Here is a 12,118-nt window from a genome sequence, read left to right on the forward strand (position 1 = left end):
TGATCGCGTAATATGCGTCGCATCACAGCGAGTGCAAGACCAGCATTTGTGGTTAAAAGTTTATAAATGTTTATTTAGTTCTAAAATGTCGGCTGGTTTGTCTAGATGAGACTCTTATTCCTCGGCTGGATCGTGTCGAGACTTTGAAGCTGCACTGAAACTCACATCTGGACCTTCGACCCGTTGGACCCCATTGAAGACACTATATGGAGGAACACCCTGGAGTGTTTTCCTCAAAAACCTGAAGAAAGACAGACGTGAACATCTCGGATGACGTGTGTGTGAGTAAACTAAACTATCAGGAGATTTTCATTCTGAAGTGGACGAATCCTTTAATAGAACGTTCATTCAAAGTTACCTGGGCCCGTATTCATAAAGAATCTTAATGCAAAGAGTAGCTCCTAGTGACAAAATTCTAAGAAAATTCTTAGAAATGTGGGCGTTTACTCTTAAATTTAAAGAAAAAATCCTAGTAAAGAAAAAAGTAATTCAGAAAGCATCTTAACCCTTAAAAGAGGTCTTAAGGTCAAAATTGTTAGGAGTACGGACGAGGACTTTTAAGAGGCTTAAGAGTTATTAGCAGAGGAGAAAATGGCAGAAAGACGAAGAAGAAGAAATGTGTTGTAGACAATGGATGACAGTGAGTTAATAAGACGCTTTAGATTAGATCATGCAGGGATAATGTTTGTGACAGATCTTTTTAGAGACACGCTAATATCTCAGACACAGCGCAGAAATGCCATAGCGCCCGAAATGAAAGTAATCACTACATTACGATATTTGGCAACTGGGAAAATTCCATGTTTGATACATTAAAACCAACATTCAAACCACCATTTAAATAGACATGCCAACAATCAGTGTAGGCCTAATTGGAAAGAGTGGAACAATTTTTATCATTCTAAGCCAAGCAAATACCTTATAGGAAATTAACAGCATGGTTAATAAAATAAGGATTTATATATATAATGTGTGTGTGTGAGAACGGTCAAATAGGAAAAATTACGCATGTAAGTTCAAAGTGGAGGCTTAGAATAGACCCTATAGACCTTATGCACCAGAGAAACAAGGGCGCCGCCATCTTTGGAAAATTGTCTTTTAACTTCCGTTTTGCGGTCGCTCTGTATATATATATGGCATTTCTGTCCAGGAGTAATTAGCTTTTTAAGTGGATTTACTTAATGTAAAGTTAACGAAAGTTATCATGAGGACTGTAATGTTTAAAGCAGATGACTTAACAAATGTAAATCGACCGGGAAGATTTTAAAACGAGCCGTTCATTAATAAACACGCAAAACGCTGTGAAAATACAGACCGGAAGTCAAAAGACAATGAGCGCAGCGCTGAAAAGGGGCGGAGCTACATAAGGTCTATACTTAAAATCACTTTTTTTTTTTTCTTGGACAACCAACCAATCACAGTCTTCAAAAGATTGTGTCATACATAGCAACGGGGTCAACCCCGCCTCCTCACTAAGATAAAACTTTTTGTATTTTCCTTACTCAGAGTTGCTCTCAGATCAGTCCCGAATCGCTCTTAAGCTAAGACTCCTACATAAAAGTTTTTAAGCTAAATTAAGAGTTTTCTGAGAGGATTCTTAGAATCTTTATGAATACGGGCCCTGGTCTTTAATAATGTTCTCAAAACATTAACATCATTCATGGAACGTTTAATTCTAAAGCATTTTTTAAATGTTAAATGAAACAATGTATCCTTGTTTCAGAATGTTCAGAGAACATTCAAATGTAACGATCCCGAAGAATGATGAAATGGAATGTTGAGCATTTTTTTAAAATTCAAAATGCTTTTAGAATTTTCAGAGAACGTTCAGAAATGAAGATTCCGAACGAAATGTTTTTGTCAGCTGGGCGGTTATTTTCACACTTGCCTGTTCCGTCAAACACACTCGAGTGAGTTTACAAATGTCTCGCGTTTACAGGCTGTTTCCCTCATCTGAGATGTGAGTTTTATAATATCAACATGGCACTGAGCTGTAAATACTGTTTATTTCAAGAAGAAATGACAAAAGAATCGCTGTATTGTGTTAAAATGAACTGGTTGATCTAGATAAGAACGAAACTGTGGATTCGGAGCGGACGGGCCACTTCACTTGATCAGTTTTCTTTCGTTTGTGTCCAGGTCAAACTCGTTTGTCTTTTGGTGCCATTCTTGTGTATTGTGACTTCAAGTAGCAGAGCAATCCACAATCGCCATCAGAGTTTTAATGTGTGTTTGTTTGGAAAAAAAATAAACGTTTCAACATGTATTCCTACGAGCAGGAGATGGAGTCGTTTTGTGTGACAAACACATCTTTATTTTTTTGGGACTTTTTCAGACTCCTCTATTAGAAGTGTGTGTTTTGTATGCAATACGCATTAATATCAGTTCTATTTATCGGTTGAGGTCGACCGATATATCGGTTTCTTGATATTTAAGCATTTTCCCATAATCGGGTATAGATTTTGTAATATCGGATTCTCTGATAAATGGCGCCATCTTGTGGACGTTTTGAGAATTTCGTGCAAGACCGTCATTAAACGAGTCAACGATGGTGTTCAAAAGTAAAATAACTTCCATCCCTTAATTAATAAACTTTATTTAACAAAACAGCCATCAATGCACAAATGAGATGTTACATAAATGCTTATTTAGTTTAAAACTTGGCGCTAAAAATAGAGATGAACTCACGGAGTCACGTAATCCGTCAAGTCCTGTCCCAATAAAGTCGTAACTTTACATGCATTACATTAAAAAATTAAAAATAAATTGTATTTACTATTCAGGCAGTTTAGTATGGAAGCTTGTTTCCGCCACAGAATAAAACATTTTAAAAGATAATTGCGACTTTTTATCTCACAATTGCGAGTTTACATCTCGCAATTCTGACTTTATTTCTCAGAATTGCGAGATATAAAGTCAGAATTGCGTGAAATAAAGTCGCAAGTGCATCTTATAAAGTCAGAATTCTGACTTTTTTTCTCGCAATTGCGACTTTATATCACGCAATTCTGACTTTATAACACGCAATTGCGACTTTATAACACATAATTGCGAGTTTATATCTCGCAATTCTGACATCTTTTCTCACAGTTGTGAGATATAAAGTCCAATTCTAAGGAAAAAAAAGAGACTTTTTTTACCTCAGAATAGTTTATATCTCACAATTTTATAACACACAATTGCGACATTATATCATGCAATTCTGACTTTATATCTCCCAATTGCATATTATAATGTCAGAATTGCGAGATATAAACATGCAATTCTGAGAAAAAAAGTCAGAATTTCAAGTATATTTCTCGCAATTGCGAGTAATTCTAACTTAATAACTTGCAATTATATCACGCAATTCTGAGATTAAAAAGTCGCAATTACCTTTTTTATTTTTCACTCTGTGGCGGAAACAACCTTCCATAGTTTAGAATGTTTTAACCTTTTTTAATTTGTTAGAATTATTTCTACATGCTATATTCATTACCTGTTTGTTTACCTTATCAAAGATTTTATTTTAAAAAAGACACTTTAGTGACAGTGCACTATATTTTTTATTTTATTCAGACTCTATTTATTGATGTAGAAATGTGTTTTGTATGTCAGGAGGGAGTGAAATTGCAAAAATATAAAGTATTTAATTAAAACAGTTTGTTCAGTTAAGTGCTGTTATAATTGGCAAAAAACAGAAATATAACGATAAATAAATATAGGTTTTAGGGATAAATAAATATAGGATATCGGTTATCGGGCACATAAACGTGCAAATAATTGGTATTGTAACGGTTATAAAAAAATCTATATCAGGCGATCTCTAATCTTTATTGGGACAGAATTTAACGGATTACGTGACTGTGAGTATGTCTCTTTTTAACGCCAAGTTTAAATGACATAGGCCTATCAAACTTTTATGTAGCATATCTTATTAGTGCATTAATGGATGTTATGTTAAAGTTAATTAATCAAAGCTAGTCACCGTTGTGCTTTAATGGCGGTCTCGCCCACAATTCTCAAGACGCCCACAAGATGGCACCATTTATCGGTTAATCTGAAATTACAAAACCAACTCGTTTATGGAAAAATGCTTAAATCTACTACAGAAATAAACTTTCCATCATTATCATGTCTCTTATTTCTCTGGAGTCTGTTCGTCAAGGTTTTGTGTGTCAAACCCACACCTAATGTTATTGGTTTTCAGGGATTTGGAGATTTATTGACGTGTGGCGACTGCTAACAGGACTGAAGAAATCTGCTTTTATTTATTTAGCCTACTTGTTTATTTTTATTGCAAAAGATTAAAAATATATATATACACATGCATGATACCAAAATGTAACTTTCAACAATCTAGCGTTTCCAGATTACAGCAGATAGCATGCTCAGTAACATGATATTTACAGCTTATGTGATTAGCTTAAAATGTTTTGACCTTTCTTTTACTGTCTTATGGTTTTGACCAAAAATGTTAGCATGTCACGCATGCGCATTTCCAGGACAAACCAGGTGAGTAGGAGCAAAGTCGACTTCTATATATAAAGTCTTCAGTAGTATTCATGAGTGTGAATGTTAACTGATCGTTCAGTGTTTTACAAATCACATTATTTGCACCGTTTTAGTGGACTAATTAAATAAAAATGAGTATTGTTTGTTTAATCTGTCCGATGACGTGAGTTTGGGGCGGGACTGTCTATTTGTGTTTGATGACGCACATTATGGGATTTGTGTTTGATGCGTTAATTTGTTTTTCGATTTGATATGGAAAGCAAAATGAAAAACGGTACTTTTTTTTTTTTTTTTTTAAACGAGTATTTCATCTTGATGGAACTGTGGAAGAACTGAGTGTGGCACAGGTTGATCTTTGGTTGACCAATCAGCGGAAGAGTACTTTTTTTTTTTTTTTTTTAAACGAGTATTTCATCTTGATGGAACTGTGGAAGAACTGAGTGTGGCACAGGTTGATCTTTGGTTGACCAATCAGCGGAAGAATATTCAAGCCACTTATTAATTTTCTACCCCTGAAACTAAAAACGTGAAAACAAAATGCGAATTCTCGTTTTTCCGTTTTTTTATTATTTTTTTTTAATGAATAATTGTGGCGTTTTCTTTTTCTACTTTTAATATTAAATCGAAAAACTAATGAAAACACCATACACGGACCCCTTATGGTTTTTGGTTTCAGAATTTTATTTTATTTTACAGTCCAACCACACACACGTTTTAGTTTAAACAACAACAGTTGAGATAAGCCTGGATTATTCTGCTGCAAATCCTTTGATTCCAATCATTAGTGTATTAAAAGGGTCATATGATGCTATTTTCAAAGATCAATATTTTATGTATTGGGTGTAATAGAATATGTTTACATCCTTTAATGTTCCAAAAATGCATTATTTTTCACACACTGTACATTATTGTAGCTCCTCTATGCCCAATCTTTTGAATTCTACAAAGCCCCTCCTTCCGAAAAGCATAGTGAGCTCTGATTGGCCGAACACCTCAAGCGTGTGTCGGAAATGTTAACGCCCCTTACCGTAATCACAAGCTTCAGCTTTCAAAGCAATTATAAAGATCTCGTCAGTTTTACCACATCAGAATGTCCAAGCCGATCGATCGGAACCTGATGCACGAATGTATTTACATTACACAAGTCATGGTTCAAATTGTTGTTATAATAACGATTTTTTTTAATGTCTAAACAATTCTAAATGAAAAACTTGGGAAAGATACATGAGCCGTTGAGTAGTCTTCTGCTGCCATCTAGTGGCTGTAGTTGAAAATTCATGTTATTTTAATTTTTAAGTGTTTGTTTTCCAGTAGACGTAGCAATCTTCTACTGAACCATGGCACATTTTTTTTTTATATAATTACCATAAATGAAATTGAGAAATGTAGATCTAGGCCTGGGCGATAAAACGGTATCAGTATTTAATAACTGTACACCTTCATCAATAACGATAGAAAAATGTTCAATATACCGCTCGATACAGTTTCACTTAAACACAATAAAATGTAAACAGACATAAAGTTTGGTTCATATACTAAAGGAGTGTGCTACGAGTGACAAGCAAACAAGTTGTGTTGCGTAGTGGTGTGCGAAATTGACAAATTATATCTCGATATTTTCTGGGATAACGATAATTCGACGATATTTTGCTGAGTGTGTTTATTGTGCTGGTGTCTTGGTTTTGAGATTCTTTCATATTCTGTGTGGTGGTTAGTTCGCATCAGTGAGAAATTATCTTTTCCAATAAGTTTACATTGATTTTTTAAAACCTTTTATGGGCATTTTTAGCTCCAATATCCAGTAATACAAACTACGAAGACTATTTTTGAATTGAAAATGTGAATCATGTGACGAGGCAAAAAACGTTTGTGTTTTTGACATATTAGACGTAGCCTACGAATAATGAATGTGTGCATATTTTAAAATAAAATATTTTTTGCAAATATTTAATCATTTGTTTTCTCTATATATAAAAAGACAAATGACCCCACTAATCACCCACCCCTAAAAAATGTGGTCCCCCCTCCAATGTTCAAGACGTGCTTTGATGTAAAGGTATATAATTATTATAAATTGAGGCAAATACAAAAATACCATAAATCCCCCAAAACCGCTCAGTAAATTGCTCAGAGTTATATAACGTTTGTTTGTGGTTTTTTTTTTTTAATACATTAAGTTACAACACATTTTTCTGTCCGGTTTTGCCCTATGTAACGTTAGTGATATTGGCCTATTTTATTATGCATAATATTATATAAGGATACCTTGCACGTTTCCCCTCTTCATTTTCCCAATTTAGGCTGCTGATGATGTCTTAGACTCTTTTTCTTATTAATAATTTACATTTTAGTTGATTCATTTATTTTTAAAAAATGTTTTAATTCTCCCGCTCCTCCTACTGACGTCACATCAGGTCATCCTGAGGTAACGTAAACCAACCGAACACCCAATATGTCTTACTCTACACTGCACAAAACTCTACATTTGAACAATCAATAGCAAATAATACAAGATACTTACCAGATCTCATTCGGAAGCGCCAGATTGCCCTAGATAATTTGGAATTACCTTTGTTCATTCACAGTCGTGTGCTCTCCCAGGTTCAGGAAACTGTCCTCCGTAAAATACGCTGCACACACACGAACATTTGGGTTGTACTGTTCTGGAACAGTGTTGTGAATAAATCTTAACCACTGATTCTTAATTGTGTCCACTTTTTGGAGGCCAAATAAAGAACTTTTGCTTTCGCGTAGAAAGAAACACGCAGCACCTCCACAAAATGGCGGCGACGACACGCCACATTTGAAGCCACGCCTTCTTTCTTTGCGTACGCAAAATTGGGCGGCATTATGCAAATATTTCTGGCTAGTGACGTAGGTCGGCGAGGGAGCATTCGATCGAGGCGTTTTGGATATACCTTTCTCTTTTAGATAGAATAAATCTTTCTGTGGGAGACTATGATTTGTAACTTTGCAGATCTTATACGTACATAAACAGCCACATTAGACAATAAAGAAATAGGAAAACGCATCATAAACTGGTCAAGTCACGTGATCTCAGCCAAAGAGGCTTTGTTCATTCCAAATTATTCATCACTAGGGGGCATTTGTTTTAACTGATCTCGGGCCAGTTTTATATTTAATGTTTGTGTAATGAGAGTGATAGTTCATTTTATCTAAATGACCCCACCCCCATATTTATAAAAGAACACAAATGATACACTTCATACTTAAATGATTTCTATATATCATTTACGAGATTATGTTTTGATTAGTGTCAGTGTGTAAAAGGCGTCATTAATATCAGCGATCATTACGCGTTTGTTCTCGTTGCATTTCCAGTTTTGACCAGCAGGTATCGCCAGAGTCACGAGCAACAGTGAACCATTTTCTGAAACATTTGTTTGAATCTATTCATATTTATCTCAGATTTAGCACATGAAGCTGTGGTTTATTATAATGTGATTTTGGTTGAACATTGACAGAAACAGGTAAAAAAATAATAGGTCATGTGTAAGTAAAGGTGTCAGAGGCATAGACTGTAAAAAAAAGATGGACGACACCCCTTCGCTCTCTTCCATTGATGAGAACTGAGGCCGCCAGTGTCCCGATATGGCGCTGACATATTGGAACTTGAGTCTGCGCAGTAGCGATCTCGGGACCAGACCTGCGCAGTAGTGAGCAGGAAGTAAAGCCGCGAAATCAACGCTCCGCCCTCACTCTCGTCGGGAGAGTGCATTCTGCACACTTTTTTGAAAATTGATTTCAGTACGACAAGAGGCTTGTTAAAATAAAGTCCTCCGAAGATCCCGAAAAAAATGTCCGTTGGTGCTTCAGTGACTACTTCGCTCAGAGAACCTGTCAATCACAGCTGTCAATCAAGACGTTACACCACCGCATCACGTAACTAACTAAAAACCAACTTATTTTTGAAACAGACACTTGAACTTACATCAGCGTGATAAAAACGACAGCAAATGAAAGAAATGAGGTGTCTTAAAGGTGTCTTGTCTTAAATGAGGTGTAAGAGTGGAAGCTCCAGTGGTTCAGTGGGTTGAGCGTCGCTCCATCATGTGGAGAATCTGTTTTCAAATCCCACTCTTCGCTAAAATTCTTTAGTTTTACTGGTTTTGTCCCAATAAAAAAGACATCCCCCCAAATAGAGGTGTAAGAGTGGAAGCTCCAGTGGTTCAGTGGGTTGAGTGTCGCTCCATCATGTGGAGAATCTGAGTTCGAGTCCCACTCTTTGCCAAAATGCTTTAGTTTCACTGGTTTTGTCCAAATAAAAAAGACATGGCCCCCAAAAAAAGAGGTGTAAGAGTGGACGCTCCAGTGGTTCATTGGGTTTAGCGTTGCTCCATCATGTGGAGAATCTGAGTTCAAATCCCACTCTTTGCTAAATTTCTTTAGTTTCACTGGTTTTGTCCAAATAAAAAAGACATGCCCCCCCAAAAAAAGAGGTGTAAGAGTGGAAGCTCCAGTGGTTCAGTGGGTTGAGCGTTGCTCCATCATGTGGAGAATCTGTGTTCAAATCCCACTCTTCGCTATTCCAGCTTGTTGTTGCGGTTTTATACTGTGTTGTGATTTCAGACTCCGTTTCGAAAGATAAACGTACCAGGAGAACCAGCCGAGCCGTGCAGGCGCTGGTGGCGCAGTGGCGGAGTCATGGTATCACCTTCCCAAGGTCCTTGGTTCAAGCCCGGGTCAGGCGTCTGCACACCCAGAAAACCAAAGGGGGGGGTAGTGTGTGTGTGTCCCCCCCCCGAGGTTTCGGAGTGCCTATCGCTGTGGTTATGATGCTTTGCGCTTATTTTTTTGCTACGTTTAATAATATAACAAATAAACTTATTTAAAACCAATTTTTTTTTTTTTTTTTTTTTTGGACTTGGACTTGGACTTTTTTTTCCTTTTCTTTCTTCATGGACTTTTTTTTCTTTTGGACTTGGACTTGGACTTTTTTTTTTCTTTTTTTACTTTTCTTTCTTCATGGACTTTTTTGTTTTAGAAATTTAGTTGTCAGAAGTAACTGTTACTTAGTTACTTTTAAAAGTAATAGTTACTTTTAACATCTAAGTAAAGTAAGTATTACTAAGTACATTTTAAAAGTAACTAAGTAACAGTTACTTTTAACAACTTTTAAAAGTAACTATTACTGAGTAATTTTAAAAGTAACAAGTAACTATTAGTGATTAGTAACTAGTAACTATTACTTTTAAAATTTGTCAAAAATAACTGTTTAAATTACTTTTAAAAGTTACTTAGTAATACTTACTTTACTTAGATGTTAAAAGTAACTATTACTTTTAAAAGTAACTAAGTAACAGTTACTTCTGACAACTAAATTTCTAAAACAAAAAAGTCCATGAAGAAAGAAAAGTAAAAAAAGAAAAAAAAAGTCCAAGTCCAAAAGAAAAAAAAGTCCATGAAGAAAGAAAAGGAAAAAAAGTCCAAGTCCAAAAAAAAAAAAAAAAATTGGTTTTAAATAAGTTTATTTGTTATATTATTAAACGTAGCAAAAAATAAGCGCAAAGCATCATAACCACAGCGACAGGCACTCCGAAACCTCGGGGGGGGGACACACACACACTACCCCCCCCTTTGGTTTTCTGGGTGTGCAGACGCCTGACCCGGGCTTGAACCAAGGACCTTGGGAAGGTGATACCATGACTCCGCCACTGCGCCACCAGCGCCTGCACGGGTTGGCCGGTTCTCCTGGTACGTTTATCTTTCGAAACGGAGTCTGAAATCACAACACAGTATAAAACCGCAACAACAAGCTGGAATAGAACCGGCAACCTTTTGCTTTAGCAACATTTCTGCTACCACTGAACCACCGAAGACAACACAGTTTCTGTCTCAAATCTTGACAGTGTTTTAGGAGTTGTGATTAGTCACATGACAATTGGGACTCTGGTGGTGATTGGCTCAAAACAATGTTCTGAACCCATGTGACAATGAAGGAAAGATGGCAGAAGGAAAGATGGCAGAATCCAGGCCATGCGCTTCTGAATAATGATTACCTCTGTGATTGAGGCTTGGGTTCAAATCACACAGCTGAAAGCTTTAAGTGGTTTATTTATAAATCACAGGTCACACACAAGTAAATAGTGAAATAGAAGTTCCTTCACATGTCTCAGCAAGAGATCTGTGGCTCACAGGTAAGAGCCTCACGGTTCAGAGGATGCTGGGTCTCTGCGATAGGAGTGTGTGTGAGCGGTGTGCACCCAAAGGAGGGGGATACCAGTGCGTTCTCCCCCTGGAGCTTCCGGCACAGTCTCCAGCAGCGGTTATGCTTTTGGACAACAGGGAACAAAAAAAAAAAAGTTAAAGTTAATTGTAAATAAAAAATGTCCCTTCCCCACCTGTTAAGGTTCCCATCATTTGATTTTCAAAAAGAAAGTGATGGGAACCTACATGTTTAGCACAGTAAAACACACAATCACACATCATATACATTACCTGTCCATGAGCAGAAGTCCATCATTACAGTCAATGTCTGTCACACGACTCTGTTGACCGGTTTACGCTCCACAACACATCACTGATTCTGTAGAGTCACGGCATAATCAAACACATCATTACACACAGTATATCTTATAAATTCAGAATGAATGGGAGTCTATGGAGCTAGACGGCTAAATTTGTCTCTTTCACCGGATTGCTGTTGAGAAATCTCAGATTTGATTGTAGGTTTTTGCAAGTTCAACATGGGTTATAGGTCGAAAGTTGAATGAACGAGTACTTATGTCCTTTCGATTTCTTACAGGTTGAGTTGTTGTTGCCCATAACACGCTAGCATTCTGCTAATGAACGCTGATTGGTCAGTGAAGGACTGATTATGACCAGAGATACAGCTTGATGGCATCGTGGCATCCGAAGCAGGACCAGAAACAAACAAAACAAAAACTCTTCTAGCACGTGTGTTTGCCTGTGTCAGCTGTGTTGTGTGTTTGCCTGTGTCAGCTGTGTTGTGTGTTTGCCTGTGTCAGCTGTGTTGTGTGTTTGCCTGTGTCAGCTGTGTTGTGTGTTTACCTGTGTCAGCTGTGTTGTGTTTACCTGTGTCAGCTGTGTTGTGTGTTTGCCTGTGTCAGCTGTGTTGTGTGTTTGCCTGTGTCGGCTGTGTTGTGTGTTTACCTGTGTCAGCTGTGTTGTGTGTTTACCTGTGTCAGCTGTGTTGTGTGTTTGCCTGTGTCAGCTGTGTTGTGTTTACCTGTGTCAGCTGTGTTGTGTGTTTGCCTGTGTCAGCTGTGTTGTGTGTTTGCCTGTGTCAGCTGTGTTGTGTTTACCTGTGTCAGCTGTTGTGTGTTTGCCTGTGTCAGCTGTGTTGTGTGTTTGCCTGTGTCAGCTGTGTTGTGTTTACCTGTGTCAGCTGTTGTGTGTTTGCCTGTGTCAGCTGTGTTGTGTGTTTGCCTGTGTCAGCTGTGTTGTGTGTTTACCTGTGTCAGCTGTGTTGTGTGTTTACCTGTGTCAGCTGTGTTGTGTGTTTGCCTGTGTCAGCTGTGTTGTGTGTTTACCTGTGTCAGCTGTGTTGTGTTTACCTGTGTCAGCCATGTTGTCTGTTTGCCTGTGTCAGCTGTGTTGTGTGTTTACCTGTGTGAGCTGTGTTGTGTGTTTGCCTGTGTCA

The sequence above is a fragment of the Scardinius erythrophthalmus genome, assembly GCF_964197995.2.
Source record: "Scardinius erythrophthalmus genome assembly, chromosome: 4".
Lineage (NCBI taxonomy): Eukaryota > Metazoa > Chordata > Actinopteri > Cypriniformes > Leuciscidae > Scardinius > Scardinius erythrophthalmus.